The following is a 15,705-nucleotide window of genomic DNA, read 5'->3' as shown; positions in this document are numbered from 1 at the left end:
ATCGAGTTGTAATATTGAGTTGTAAGTAAATAAAAGTGTGATGATCATCATTATTAGAGAATTTCCCCATGAAAAAAAGAGAGAGGCCAAAGAAGCCTAAATAAAAAAGGGGGCCAAATAAGCTCGCAAAAAAAAGAGGGGGCAATGTTAATATCTTTTACCACACTTGTGCTTCAAAGTAGCACCGTGTTCTTCATATAGAGAGTCTCTTGAGTTATCACTTTCATATACTAGTGGGAATTTTCATTATAGAACTTGGCTTGTATATTCCGATGATGGGCTTCCTCAAATGCCTGAGGTCTTCATGAGCAAGCAAGTTGGATGCACACCCACTTAGTTTCTAGTTTGAGCTTTCATGCACTTATAGCTCTTAGTGCGTCCGTTGCATGGAATGCCCTACTCACATTGGCATCAATTGATGAGCATCTCCATAGCCCATTGATTAGCCGCGTCGATGTGAGACTTTCTCCTTTTTGTCTTCTCCACATAACCTCCACCATCATATTTTATTCCACCTATAGTGCTATGTCCATGGCTCACGCTCATGTATTGCGTGAAAGTTGAAAAGGTTTGAGAACATCAAAAGTATGAAACAATTGCTTGGCTTGACATCGGGGTTGTGCATATATGAATATTTTGTGTGGTGAAGATGGAGCATAGCCAGACTATATGATTTTGTAGAGATAACTTTCTTTGGCCATGTTGTTTTGAAAACACATGATTGCTTTATTAGTATGCTTGAAGTATTATTGTCTTAATGTCAAATGATAGACTATTGCTTTGAATCACTCATGTCTTAATATTCATGCCATGATTAGATTATGTGATCAAGATTATGCTAGGTAGCATTCCACATAAAAAATTATCTTTTTTATCATATACCTACTCGAGGACGAGAAGGAATTAAGCTTGGGGATGCTGATACGTCTCCGTCGTATCTATAATTTTTGATTGTTCCATGCCAATATTCTACAACTTTTACATACTTTTGGCAACTTTTTATACTATTTTTGGGACTAACATATTGATCCAGTGCCCAGTGCCAGTTCCTGTTTGTTGCATGTTTTTTGTTTCGCAGAAAATCCATATCAAACGGAGTCCAAACGGGATAAAAACTGACGGAGATTTTTTTGGAATATATGTGAATTTTGGGAAGTGGAATCAACGAGAGACGATGCCCAAGGGGGCCACGAGGCAGGGGGCGCGCCCCAGGGGGCAGGCGCGCCCCTGAACCTCGTGGACAACCCGTAAGGCGGTTGTTGCCCTTCTTTTGTCGCAAGAAAGCTAATATCCAGATAAAAATTGTGTTCAAATTTCAATCCAATCGGAGTTACGGATCTCCGGGAATATAAGAAACAATGAAAGGCCAGAATCAGGGAGCGTAGAAACACAGAGAGACAGAGAGACAGATCCAATCTCGGAGGGGCTCTCGCCCCTCCCATGCCATGGAGGCCAAGCACCAGAGGGGAAACCCTTCTCCCATCTAGGGAGAAGGTCAAGGAAGAAGAAGAAGAAGGGGGCCCCTCTCCCCCTCTCTTCCGGTGGGGCCGGAACGGCGCCGGGGCCATCATCATCAGCGCAATCTACACCAACAACTTCACCGCCATCATCATCATCGCAATCTACACCAACAACTTCACCGCCATCATCACCAACTCTTCCCCCTTCTATGCAGCGGTGTAACCCCTCTTTTACCAGCTGTAATCTCTACTTAAACATGGTGCTCAACGCTATATATTATTTCCCAATGATGTATGGCTATCCTATGATGTTTGAGTAGATCCGTTTTGTCCTATGGGTTAATTGATGATCATGATTGGTTTGAGTTGCATGTTTTATTATTGGTGTTGTCCTATGGTGCTCTCCGTGTCGCGCAAGCGTGAGAGATTACCGCTGTAGGGTGTTGCAATACGTTCATGATTCGCTTATAATGGGTTGCTTGAGTGACAGAAGCATAAACCCGAGTAAGGGGGTTGTTGCGTATGGGATAAAGAGGACTTGATGCTTTAATGCTATGGTTGGGTTTGACCTTAAAGATCTTTAGTAGTTGCGGATGCTTGCAAGAGTTCCAATCATAAGTTCATATGATCCAAGAAGAGAAAGTATGTTAGCTTATGCCTCTCCCTCAAATAAAATTGCAATAATGATTAACGGTGTAGTTATCGATTGCCTACGGACGAATAACTTTCTTGTGTGACAGAAGCTCTCTACTAAAACTAACTTAGTTGTGTCTTCATCTAAACAGCCCCTACCTTTTATTTACGCGCTCTTTATTATCTTTCAAACTTATGCAACAACACCTACAATGTACTTCTAGTTTCATACTTGTTCTAGGTAAAGCGAATGTTAAGCGTGCGTAGAGTTGTATCGGTGGTCGATAGAACTTGAGGGAATATTTGTTCTACCTTTAGCTCCTTGTTGGGTTCGACACTCTTACTTATCGAAAGAGTCTACAATTGATACCCTATACTTGTGCGTTATCAGTCTGCTACAACATTGGCCTTTCCTGGATGATAATGCAACTTCATATCATAATCCTTTATAAGCTCCAACCATCTTCTCTGCCTGAGATTTAGCTCCTTCTGGGTGAAAATGTACTTCAAACTCTTGTGATCCGTGTACACATCACAACGGTTTCCAATAAGAAAATATCTCCAGGTCTTGAGCGCATGTACTACGGGTGCTAACTCCAAATCATGCGTGGCATAATTCAACTCATGCGGTCGAAGCTGACGTGAGGCATATGAAACAACTCTTCCGTCCTGCATAAGTACTCCTCCAAGTACTAAGCGAGAAGCGTCGCAATACACTTGGAAATCCTTGCGTATATTATGAAGAATCAGCACTGGGGCTGAAACCAAACGTTTCTTCAACTCCTGAAAACTGTCCTCACACTCTTCGGTCCACTTGAACTTTGTTTCTTTCTTCAACAGCTCCGTCATGGGCTTCGCAATCTTGGAAAAATTCTCAATGAATCTCCGATAATATCCCGCGAGTCCAAGAAAACTGCGGATCTCTCCAACTGAGGTGGGTGACAACCAATCAGTGACTGACTGAACATTGGTAGGGTCTACTGCTATACCCTCTCCTGATATAACATGCCCAAGAAATCCAACTTGCTTCAACTAAAACTCACATTTGCTGAACTTAGCATATTGCTGATGTTCCCTGAGCTTCTCGAGAACTAAACGCAGATGCTCCTTGTGCTCCTCTTCATTCTTCGAGTATACCAAAATATCATCAATGAACACCACGACAAACTTATCCAAAAACTCCATGAACACCTTATTCATCATACTCATGAAATAAGCAAGGGCATTTGTCAATCCAAATGAAATAACCCTGTACTCATATAGCCCGTATCTTGTGGTGAAAGCTGTCTTAGGTGTATATCCTATTCTCGGATCTTCAGCTGGTGGTGTCCTGATCGCAAATCGATCTTGGATAATACTTTAGCTCCTTGCAGCTGGTCAAACAAATCGCTGATCATCGGTAGTGGGTACTTGTTCGTGATTGTCACTTCATTCAATGCACGATAATCAACAACCATTCTCAAAGATCCATCCTTCTTCTCAACCAAGAGCACCGGGGCTCCCCATGGTGACGAACTTTGTCGAATGTAACCTTTCTCCAATAACTCCTTAATCTGCTTCTTAGTTTCCTCCAGATAATTTGCGGCATCCGGTATGGCCTCTTTGATATTGGTCCGGTGCCTGGCAACAGTCGGATCGCTGTGCATAAGTGTCATCCCTGGATCGGTATTGCTGACACACACAGTACTTGAAGGATTTATAATAGAGTGCAATCACACACTTATTACATCGAATGTCTCAAAAGAGAACTTATTACAATAATATGGCTTAAGGCAATCTAAAATAAGATAGCTGCGGAAGCATCAAAGGTAAATGAGTCCATCAACACCAACGGCCTAGCTGAGTGCACGACAACGACCTAGCGCACCTTACTCTGTGTCTGAAAAGTCTACAACATAATATGTTGCAGCCCGAAACGGGTCAGCACATGGAATATGCTGGCAAAATAACAATGTAGAGCAATGAACAAGATAAATGCTAACACTACATGCATATATGGCTGGTAGAGGCTCTACGGTTGTTGTTTTCACGAAAAGCCAATTTTCCCTACCGGAAAGGAATATATTTTATTTAACTACAAAGTTGGTTGAAAACATTGAGAATGGAAACCCCATCTCAATCCCAATTAAACAGTAATTAGCAACACAACAAAATTAGTTAAGAGTGTTGAGATCATAATAATAATCCAAGAACCAGATACTCAAGATGTCCATAACCGGGACATGGCTAACCATGATTAGTTTGTACACTCTGCAGAGGTTTGCACACTTTTCCCCACAAGACTCAATCTCCTCCATTGAATTTATCGCACTACATGGTGTTTGAGAAACGGATGACTGAGACACAGTCTTTCATAAGCATTAACTCTTTCGACGGGTAAACCATACCACCTACATCCCCTACATCTGGTAGTTTACCACTGAAAGAGGTCACGCAACATACTCAACTATGCTAGAGCCCATAATGGCTTGTGGCTGCACACGGAAGTTTCTAGCATTAATAATCTTATGATCCCTTTGAGCCTGGGTGGCAAACCATAGGATGATCACACAGATTCCCCATGATCTCCTTGGACAACACTGGATTCCCCAGGTGCCCACAAACAATCCACCCAGATGTGTATTAAAGTAGACACCTTAAATAAACCCTTAGTTCATAATAATCTCTCACACCTGTCATGAATCACTCAAACAATCCACGTCTACGAGCATAGGATAGCAGTATAAGGATAACCTAGAAGTAACTCCCAGGGTTTAAATAAAGGACAATAGGTTCTGCCTCATCAACTACTTTCCAATACCCACATGTTATCAATCCTACTCATGCAATGTTTAGTGTTACTTGCCTTGTTGACGATCTGGAACCCTAGAGACTCGTAGTAGCACGCTTTGCACTCCGGGAATTCTATCGCAAACAAACAATAGCATACGTAAGCACTCAAGCATAGGTGCAAGGGTAAAACTCAGATGAGAAAGTCCAAACTGAAAGTTCATCTGAAGAGCTTCGATTTGCAAAAGAGAATCAATCAAATCGGAGCAACGAAACTCAAACTACGATCAAAAGAAATTCGAATTCAGATCTGCTTGAAACCAAATTTTAAATTGCCAAAATCATGTTCAAGTTGGTTAACTGGAAAGAGAGGTTCGAGACGAAGAACTTGGCGGTTGTTTCACTGGATTTGGACGAACAGTTGACAAGTTGCGAGGGTTTGAAGATCAGGGGCTAATCTGTGATCGAAATAATCGCGGATAGGTCCCTCGCCAAAAATAAAAATAAAAATAAAAGACTAACGAACGAACGTTCGTTATCAGAGAAGAACGACCGAACGCGTTCACGAACAGAGGCGTTCGGGCGAACGTCCGCTAAATAGAACCGATCAGAAAAACCGAGAAAACCGAGAAAACCCTAACCCTAAAAAAACCGAACTAGATCTAAACTGAAAAAAAGCCGGCGGCGGTTTTTACCGATTTGCGGGCGGCGGGCGGCGGCTCCGGCGGGGCTATGGCGGGGCAGGGCGGAGGCACAGCGGTGGAGTAGGCGGTGGCAAGTGCGGGCAGCGGCGGCGCTGCTGCTGCTACTTGGGGGCGGCGGCGGCGGCTGGCGATGTGGGGAGGAGGGGCCGAGGTCGGCCGTATATAAAGGGGCCCCCACTACAAGAAATATGTCAACTTGTGACCATCACTATTGGTCGCTGAAAGGTCATAGTTTTTCATTTGCGACCTTTTTGTGACCAAAAACAGAAGGTCAAAAGCTGGCAGTCGTAAACTGAAATTAGTGACCTTCTTTTTGATATGTAAAAGGTCGTTGGTTCCACGACCAAATTTTTGGTCACTAGCAACCTCCCCAGGCCATGTAGGCATCCAGCGTGGCAAGCTGATGTGGCACAAGAATCAGCCCGGTCCAATTAGGTGTTTATATGGGCTGAGCCCATTAATTCAGCCCATTTATATTTTTTTCCTATGAATTTTTTGTCAGCTTCATGGACCAAGCCCAACATTGCAGCCTTTTTTATTTTTGGCCCATGGCCTTTTTGTCTCAACAGTTTCATTTTTTTTTGTCAGGGTCACATTCTTGATTTTCCAATTTAACGTAAATAAATACACAATATTTAAATTGGCACACAGAAAACACACAAAATACTTCAAATATTACCAGCTAGAGTCAATACAGAGTTGTTGGTGTACAAATAACTCTAACATACACTTTGCAAGCTCTACAAGTGTAACAAGCTCTACAAGTGTTATGTTCTTCAGCAAGTGTAGCAAGCTGTACAAATAACTCTAACATACAATAGTGGAAGTCACAGTTACATGCTCCACACGTTCAATAACATGGTACTTTACAAGCTCTACAAGTGTTATGTTCTTCAGCATGGAGCTCCTTCGACAGCGATTACAAACTAGGCACCTGCTCTTCTTGCCACTGTGAGGAGGTGGATGCTCGCCATGGTGTGCTTGATGATGCACATGACCATGATCTTCTTGCCTCTATTGCATCCGTGCGCTCGATGATGGAGGTACCAATGCATACAAGTAGAACAAAATTACCAGCATTAACCCACAACTTCAAGTACAAGCTAAGTATGTATCAAGTGACAACAAAAACAAGTTTATATGCTAGTATAAAATCACCATCATTAACAAGTTTATATGGGAATGAAGACAATCATCAGTACTGGATTAAACACAATGCTATCTTCATATTAGCAAACAGAATATCTCATTTGCATGTTCTCAATAAGCAAGTACAGTCTGCTTCAACCCATGTCCTAAAAAAGATGTTTATCCTAGCTTAATACAAAATGAGCAGTTGCAATTCTAGCAGCAATCTGAGAACACAGTCCTCTCGGTTTGAACGAGCCAGAGAACTAAACCCAAACCAGATCAGGACATGGAATTCACAAGGAAACTCATCGCAGCAACAATTCGAACGAACAACACAAGACAGAGGCGGATAGGTGGCGGAACGGGACCAAGGGGCTTACCACGTAGACCTGCCTGACATTAGGGTGCTTCTCCTTGTACTCCTTCCTGAAGTTGTTCCTGCGAAGACGAAACATGCACCAAATCCTCGGTCAGGACGTGACTCCACACCACAGAAGCAACATGAATAGAACCAGGAACCAAGACATGGACTCACATGAAGATGAAGAAGGCACTCGGGGGCGCTTGGGCTTGTTCGGGTCCTTCTCGGCCTTTCTCTTCTTCACCGCGAGCCTGCGCCACCACAACAGAAACAACAACAACAACAACAACAACAAACCAAACCGAGTCAGAACCCGACATGAAACAGCAGCAGCCACCACGGGAAACTAAAACAAGATGGGGAGACGAGGGAGTGAGGGGTCGGGGCACTAACCTGGAGTCGCCAGTGCGGGAGCCCACCTTTGTTACTATGTTAAAGAAATTTGATTTGCCAACATTGGGTAACCCAACCTGCATGAAACGTCAATATAAACTTCATATCTCCTCTTATTCCTCAATAGTAAACGTCAATAGTAAACTACTATGTTAAAGAAAATAAGATGATGGTTCTGGAAATACTAAACTTGCAAGACAATAAGACCACAAACACACTATTGCATTCACAGTTATTAGTAAAGCAGTGATCAAAACTAGTGATAATGCACAAGCAACTTTTGCATATGTCTATACGATCAAACATTACAGAAGTATAATTGTTATTCTCGTCTCACTCCACAAGTGGCTCTATGAACATGCCAGACACAATACAGAACATGCGAGGAAAAACTATAAAGAAGATATTTTACAGATTTACTGTGACATATTTACCCTATATGTGAAATATTATCTCAGTCATTGTAAGCCAAAACATGTCTTAGTTTTTTCAGAGAAAATATGCAGGAATTAAGACCCAAATGTGCATGTATAACCAAAACCTATAACAACCAGAAGCTATCAGAATAACTCATAGAGGCTGGCCGAACTAATTGGCGCACTCAAACGATACAAGAGAGCGACCCGGTGAACAACTAAGCAAGCGTACACAGTAAGTAAAACTACATCACCAAGGCAAGTCATGCACAAATTGTTGACAGTAAGATGCAGGGACAGGTTAATTTAGTGTTCAACAACATCATCAAGCCACATTAACTCTGTGAAACAATACAAATCAATGGTGAAGTTGAATCGCATACAATAAATGTCCAAATCAGACTATGAAATATCTGTGACAACAGACAAATGATCACCGCATGGTCATATCAAATCAACTGCAGCCTAGCTATAACTATCAGGCACACCAAGAAAAATCTGCACAAAAACTATCAACAAAGATGCAGCAGCCGAATCCAGCATCCAATCAATTCAGAACACAATCATATACGCCCTATCTAGAGAGTCTTAGAGCGCACGGGTGTGTTCTTGCACCTGTACAGAGTACTACTGACTGACCCCAAAACAGAGCATCATCACAGTAAAACACTTCACCAGGAGCCGTGATGCATCACAGACATGACCTACCATCCCGAGATCTCGGTTCTCATGGGAAGGAAGCAAGCAAGCAAGAATAATAGATCTGGCGGAGGGAGGGAGCGAGTGTGTTACCCTGAGGTGCTCGGAGAGGACGGAGGGCGTGATCTGCATAGGTGGCCTGGTCGAAGAGCACCGCGTTGTTCATCAGGGTGGAGAAGAATCGTCGGCGCCGCGCTGGAGTTGGAGGGGACGCCACCATCGAAACCCTAGCAGCCATGGGAAGGTGTCGTGGCTGAGCTTGTCAGAGGGTAAAGACGCGAGAGAGGGGAGCAGCACCTTGGCGCCAGTCATGGTGTCGAGCGCGAGGAGGGAGTCCTTGATGGAGCGCACGAGGTCCTGCTGTGACGAACGCGGACGCGACGCCGCGTGGAAGAAGGACATCTCACTGCTGGGCTCCGGTGCGGGCGGCGGGGGGGGGCCTCGGCCTACTGGGCGCCGCCGGGGAGGGGCAGCGGGCCGGCGTCAGCGGCGGCGAGGAACCGGCGGCAGTCGTTTGGGAGGGAGGTAGATCTCTCTGGTCTGGCTATAGGGAGAGAGGCGGATAGGAAGACGACCGACCACGGCCGCCGGGGACGACGAGGCCGCCGTCGTCGCCGTGAAGGAGGAGTGCGGGTGCGGGTTAGGGTTTGGGAGGGACGAGGCGGCGGCGGTGTGGGAGGGATGGGATCGGGGTGGGTGGGAGACGAGAGGGGGTGTGGGAGGGATGGGATCGGGGTGGGTGGTTCTATGGGGTTTCCCCTTTTCATTTTCTTTTTTTTTTGTTCTCTATAGATAAATGGATGGATGGATGTGGGATGATGGATCGATGGATGGGCGCCATGTCATCAATCCGTATCAAACCAACTCCACCAATGGGAATAGAGTATATGTGATTTGTTTTATTTTTCTTTTGTTTTTCTTCTACTTTTACACATGAAAAAATAAAAAAAATGGTCTCACATTGTGCACAAGTTTGTATCTTGAATGACAAACAATATTGAATAAGGAACTTTTCATTTTCTTTGCATGCAAAAATCATTTTCCATTTTTCGAATGCCCAAAATGCGGTTTTTTTGTGAAGAACCTACCAAATAATTGTTGCAAAATTGGACCAAATCAATTTTATAAAATACTCGGCCATATTTAATTCACAATTGACCAAATGGTTGGGTGTCAAAAGCCTTGATCCACCTCTGGTGAAAAAGACAAATTCCGGCCGATTTAGTAGGAAGCGGGTCAAATTTGAACTGCGGCTGCCTCATAGTTTGCTCTTTATTTTTTTCAAAAATCATTTCTAGGTACATAGGTATCTATTTAATCAGAGAAACATCAAAAAAATTCCAAGATTCAACCACTACCTAGGAACGGTCAAGCCCTCCATTTTGACCGCATTTTGAAACAGGCATAAAAGTTCAAAAAATCTAAAAATTGGAAAACCTTCGCATTGTGTCATTATATGTGACCAAGTTTCCAGGAAAAATAATAAACTTGTAATACAGCAATTATTTCAAAAAAGTGTTATCAGAAATGAGCTATCATGCGTGAAGATTCCTGGCTTTCAAGCCAAATGATCAATCTTATGGCCACATTCATTGCATAGTTTGTTCAAATGATCTCATATTGTGCACAAGGGTGCATCTTGGAATTACAAACAATGTTGCCTAAGGGAGTTTTTATTTTCTTTGCACGGAAAATTCATTTTCCATTTTTCGAGTGCCCCAAAATGAGGGTTTTTGTGAAGGAACTACCAAATAAATTTTGTAAAAATGGACCAAATCAATTTTATAAAATACTAGGCCATGTTTAATGCACAATTGACACAATGGTTAGGTGTCAAAAGCCTTGATCCACCTCTGGTGAAAAAGACAAAATTTCAGCAATTCAACAGGAAGCGGGTCAAATTGGAACTGTAATTGCTTCATAGTTTGCTCTTTATTTTTTAAATCTTTTCTAGGTACATAAATATCTATTTAATCAAAGAAACATAAAAAATTCCAAGATTCAACCACTACCAAGGAACGGTCATGCCCGCCGTTTTGACCGCATTTTGAAACAGGTATAAAAATTTCAAAAAAATCTAAAAATTGGAAAACCTTCGCATTGTGTCATTATATGTGACCAAGTTTCCAGGAAAAATAATAAACTTGTTATACGGCAATTATTTCAAAAAGTGTTCTCAGAAATGAGCTATCATGCGTGAAGATTCACGGCTTTCAAGCCAAATGATCAATCTTATGGCCACATTCATGCCATAGTTTGTTCAAATGATCTCATATTGTGCACAAGGGTGCATATTGGAATTAAAAACAATGTTGCCTAAGGGAGTTTTCATTTTCTTTGCACGGAAAATTCATTTTCCATTTTTCGAGTGCCCCAAAATGAGGGTTTTTGTGAAGGAACTACCAAATAATTTTTTTAAAAATGGACCAAATCAATTTTATAAAATACTAGGCCATGTTTAATGCACAATTGACACAATGGTTGGGTGTCAAAAGCCTTGATCCACCTCTGGTGAAAAAGACAAATTTCCGGCGATTTAATTGGAAGTGGGTCAAGTTTGAACTGTAGCTGCCTCATAGTTTGCTCTTTATTTTTTACAAAAATCATTTCTAGGTACATAAATATCTATTTAATCAGAGAAACATCAAACGGTTTCCAAGATTCAACAAGTAGCTAGGAACAGTCAAGCCCGCCGTTTTGACCGCATTTTAAAACAGGCACAAAAAACATAAAAAATTGGAAAACCTTCGCATTGTGCCATCATATGTGACCAAGTTTGCAGGAAAAATAATAAACTTTTAATACGACAATTATTTTAAAAAAGTGTTCTCAGAAATAAGCTATCACGCGTGAAGATTCATGGCTTTCAAGCCAAATGTTCAATCTTATGGCCACATTCATGGCATAGTTTGTTCAAATGATCTCATATTGTGCACAATGGTGCATATTGCAATTCCAAACAATGTTGCCTAAGGGAGTTTTCATTTTCTTTGCACGGAAAATTCATTTTCCATTTTCCGAGTGCCCGAAATGAGGTTTTTTTTGTGAAGGAACTACCAAATAATTGTTGCAAAAATGGACCAAATCAATTTTATAAAATACTAGGCCATCTTTAATGCACAATTGACAAAATGGTTGGGTGTAAAAAGTTTTTATCCACCTCTGGTGAAAAAGACAAATGTTCGGCGATTCATTAGAAAGCGGGTCAAATTTGAACTACAGCTGCCTTATAGTTTGCTCTTTATTTTTTCCAAAAATCATTTATAGGTATATAAGTATCTATTTAAGCATAAATACATGGTTTGATGGTGATACGTTGAGGTTTGGACGGTGGCCCAGGGCCCCGACTCCAAAGCGCGTAGACTCGCATGCCCGCCGCATGGTCACCGCGTGACCGTGGCGTTGCCATGCGTTATGGGCAGCCTAGGCATGTCTAGTAGGTTGGGAACTCCCCACGTAGATGCTAAAAAGAAAATAACAATAGAAGAATCTCACGAGGAGACCGAACAATGCTCAAACATGAATTAGCAGCCAAGTGTTTGATTAGTGGTACGGGAAATGCACATGGCCAATGGTCCTGAGTTTTGGTCGAGGATGATCATCTACTAGGGAGACTGTCTTGGCAAATTTGTAGCTCAAATGGAGGAGTTTGGATGGCACTTGCTTTGCAAAGTACCACATCGGGCAGAAATATGGATATTGAAGCTGGGCTCAAACTAATGAATGGATTGACATGGAATTAGGTGGAGGATGGTTATTTGGGCATAGGAAAGCACTGTAGAAAATTGATACCATTTGGACATGCCAAAGTGGTACTTCCTTCACAAAGCTTCTAGCTGAACAAAAACTTTGGAAATTTGCCGAGGAACATTTACTAGGAAAATGGAGCTGAATATTGTCATGAGGCAATGATTTGGATAGGAAAGAGTGCCCAAAAAGTTTTAGGTCAATCAAATATATATAAATAGCACTTCCTTCACAAACTGCTGTTCTGAACGGAATAGGAAAATGAATATTGTTGAATATTTGAACTAGGTGAGGAAGGTTTTTACATATTTGATGAATATATGATCCAAAGAATTTATGATAATTTTTTGGGAATTATATAGGTTGCTTCACAACCTAGGGCAAAAATTGACACATGGACATGACACATAGGCAAAACTGATGATGTGGCGCCTAGTCATAGCAATAAGTACCAATGCATCCACGTTCACAACCTCATGACCATTTATATTGGTCATAATCAGGTACAAATAAGGTCATAGACCTCTCTTTTCTGCTTTATGACCATTTGGTGTAAGGCAATTTCTGGGTTTGAGCCCTTCCAAGCGAAATGGCCGTGGATTTACGACCAATTCAGCTGGGGTCACTAAGAGAAGGTCACTAGTTGACATATTTCTTGTAGTGCCCGGGGGGTCCGACTTGGGCGAGGGGCGCTAGGCGGCGGCGGTCCGGACTCCTCGCCGGAGTCCATGCGGACACGGGCGCGGTGTGAGGCGGTGCAGCGCTGGGCCAGCCCAGTTCAGCGCGCGACTTTTTCAAAAAAAAAATCCGCCGAAAACAAAAATCCTAATAAAGTAAAATAAATCGAAAAATGCCAAAAACAATTTTCACCGTCTAAATAAAATATTTAGAACAGGGTGAACATTTTTCTGGCGTAAAAATGCAAATTTAAAAAATGCATATTTTTCTAATTCAAATAAAATAGCAATAAAATACCAAATAAATTAATTATTTGATTTTAATGTTTTCCTCCAATATTCCCCTCTTATTTTGGAGAAGTCATTTTATCTCCACTCATTTATTTTAATATCAGAATATTTTGGAGAGAAAAATTATTAAAATAAAAATGACCTTCTTTTCAAATTTGAGAAAATTCAAATATGAAAATAAAGGAAATACCCAATTCTCTCAGTGGGTCCTTGAGTTGCTTAAGATTTCTAGGATCACAAGAAAAATCCAGATAAAATATGATATGCATATGACGACCTATGTATAACATCCAAATTGAAGAAATGGGATGTTGCAAACCTACCCCCCTTAAGATGAATCTCGCCCTCGAGATTCGGGTTTGCTAGAAAATAGGTGTGGGTGGTCTTTCCGTAGGTCTTCCTCTCGTTCCCAGGTGGCTTCATCCTCGGTATGGTGGCTCCACTGAACTTTGCAAAAACTTGATAACCTTTCTGCGTGTAACTCAGCTGGGAAACTCGAGAATCTTGGTGGGTTTCTCCTCATAGGTCAGATCACTATTCAACTAAATTGCTTCTATGGGAACTGTATCTCTTAGAGGAATATCGACAATCTCTGCATGGCAGTTCTTCAACTGGGAAACGTGAAACACATCATGAACTCCCAACAGTCCTTCGGGTAACTCCAATTTGTAGGCCACTTCTCGCATACGCTCCAACACTCCGTATGGTCCTATAAATCTCGGGGCTAACTTTCCTTAACTCCAAATCGTTTAACTCCACGCAGAGGTGACACACGAAGATATGCTCTGTCTCCGATCTCATAGACTATCTCCTTGCATTTTGTATTGGCATAACTCTTCTGCCTGGACTGAGCCACCTTTAGTCTGTCGCGAATCAGCTTAACCTTCTCTTCGGACTCCTTGATCAGATCCGGTCCGAACAACTGACGTTCTCGAACTTCATCCCACATCAATGGTGTCCTCCACCTTCTCCCATACAAAGCTTCGAAAGGTGCCATCTTAAAACTAGCTTGATAGCTATTATTATACGAGAACTCTGCGTAAGGCAAATTATCATCCCAACTGGATCCATAATCTAATGCACGGGCTCTCAACATGTCCTCCAGAATCTGATTGACTCTCTCGGTCTGTCCATTTGTCTGCGGATGAAAGGCTGTACTGAACTCTAGCCTGGTACCCAAAGTCTGGTGCAGCTGATTCCAAAACTTCGAGGTAAATTTTGTCCCTCTATCTGATACGATGGTCGTCGGAACTCCATGCAGACATATGATCCTGGTCATATATATCTTGGCAAACTTCACACTCGTATAGGTGGTTTTCACTGGGATAAAGTGATCCACTTTGGTCAAACAATCCACTACTACCTAGATAGAATCATATCCCGATCGGGTCCTGGCTAATCCGGTGATAAAATCCATGCCAAGTTCGTCCCACTTCCATTCGGGTATCGGCATAGGCTGCAGTAATCCTGCTGGCTTCTGATGTTCCGCCTTCACTCTCTGACATATATCACATACGGCTACATACTCGGCAGTATCCTTCTTCATACCAGTCAACCAGTAACGATCCTTCAAATCCAAATACATCTTGGTGTTTCCGGGGTGAATCGAGTATGGCGAGTCATGAGCTTCCTAAAGTATTAACTTCCTGATCTTTGCATTATTGGGTACATATACACGATCCTTAAACCATAAAGTTTCGTGCTCATCCTCACGAAAACCCTTGGCTTTTCCTTTACTCATCTTCTCCTTTATCTCAACAATTTTCTATCATCCTTCTGAGCTTCTCGAATCTTTCCCAATAATGTAGATTAAACTTCCATAGCTACGACAAAACCTCTTGGAACTATCTCCAAACGAAGTTCCGTTAGATTATCAACTAACTCCTGCGGTAATCCTCCACTTACGAGGGTATTGACATAACTCTTCCGGCTCAAAGCGTCTGCTACAACATTGGCCTTTCCTGGATGATAATGCAACTTCATATCATAATCCTTTATAAGCTCCAACCATCTTCTCTGCCTGAGATTTAGCTCCTTCTGGGTGAAAATGTACTTCAAACTCTTGTGATCCATGTACACATCACAACGCTTTCCAATAAGAAAATGTCTGCAGGTCTTGAGCGCATGAACTACAGCTGCTAACTCCAAGTCATGCGTGGCATAATTCAACTCATGCAGTCGAAGCTGACGTGAGGCATCTGAAACAACTCTTCCGTCCTGCATAAGTACTCCTCCAAGTCCTAAGCGAGAAGCGTCGCAATACACTTGGAAATCCTTGCGTATATTCGGTAGAATCAGCGCTGGGGCTGAAACCAAATGTTTCTTCAACTCCTGAAAACTGGCCTCACATTCTTTTGTCCATTTGAACTTTGTGTCCTTCTTCAATAACTCCATCATGGGCTTCGCAATCTTGAAAAAATTCTC

Source organism: Triticum aestivum, chromosome 6D (assembly GCF_018294505.1).
Source record: "Triticum aestivum cultivar Chinese Spring chromosome 6D, IWGSC CS RefSeq v2.1, whole genome shotgun sequence".
Classification (NCBI taxonomy): Eukaryota; Viridiplantae; Streptophyta; class Magnoliopsida; order Poales; family Poaceae; genus Triticum; species Triticum aestivum.
This window is presented reverse-complemented; position numbering follows the sequence as displayed.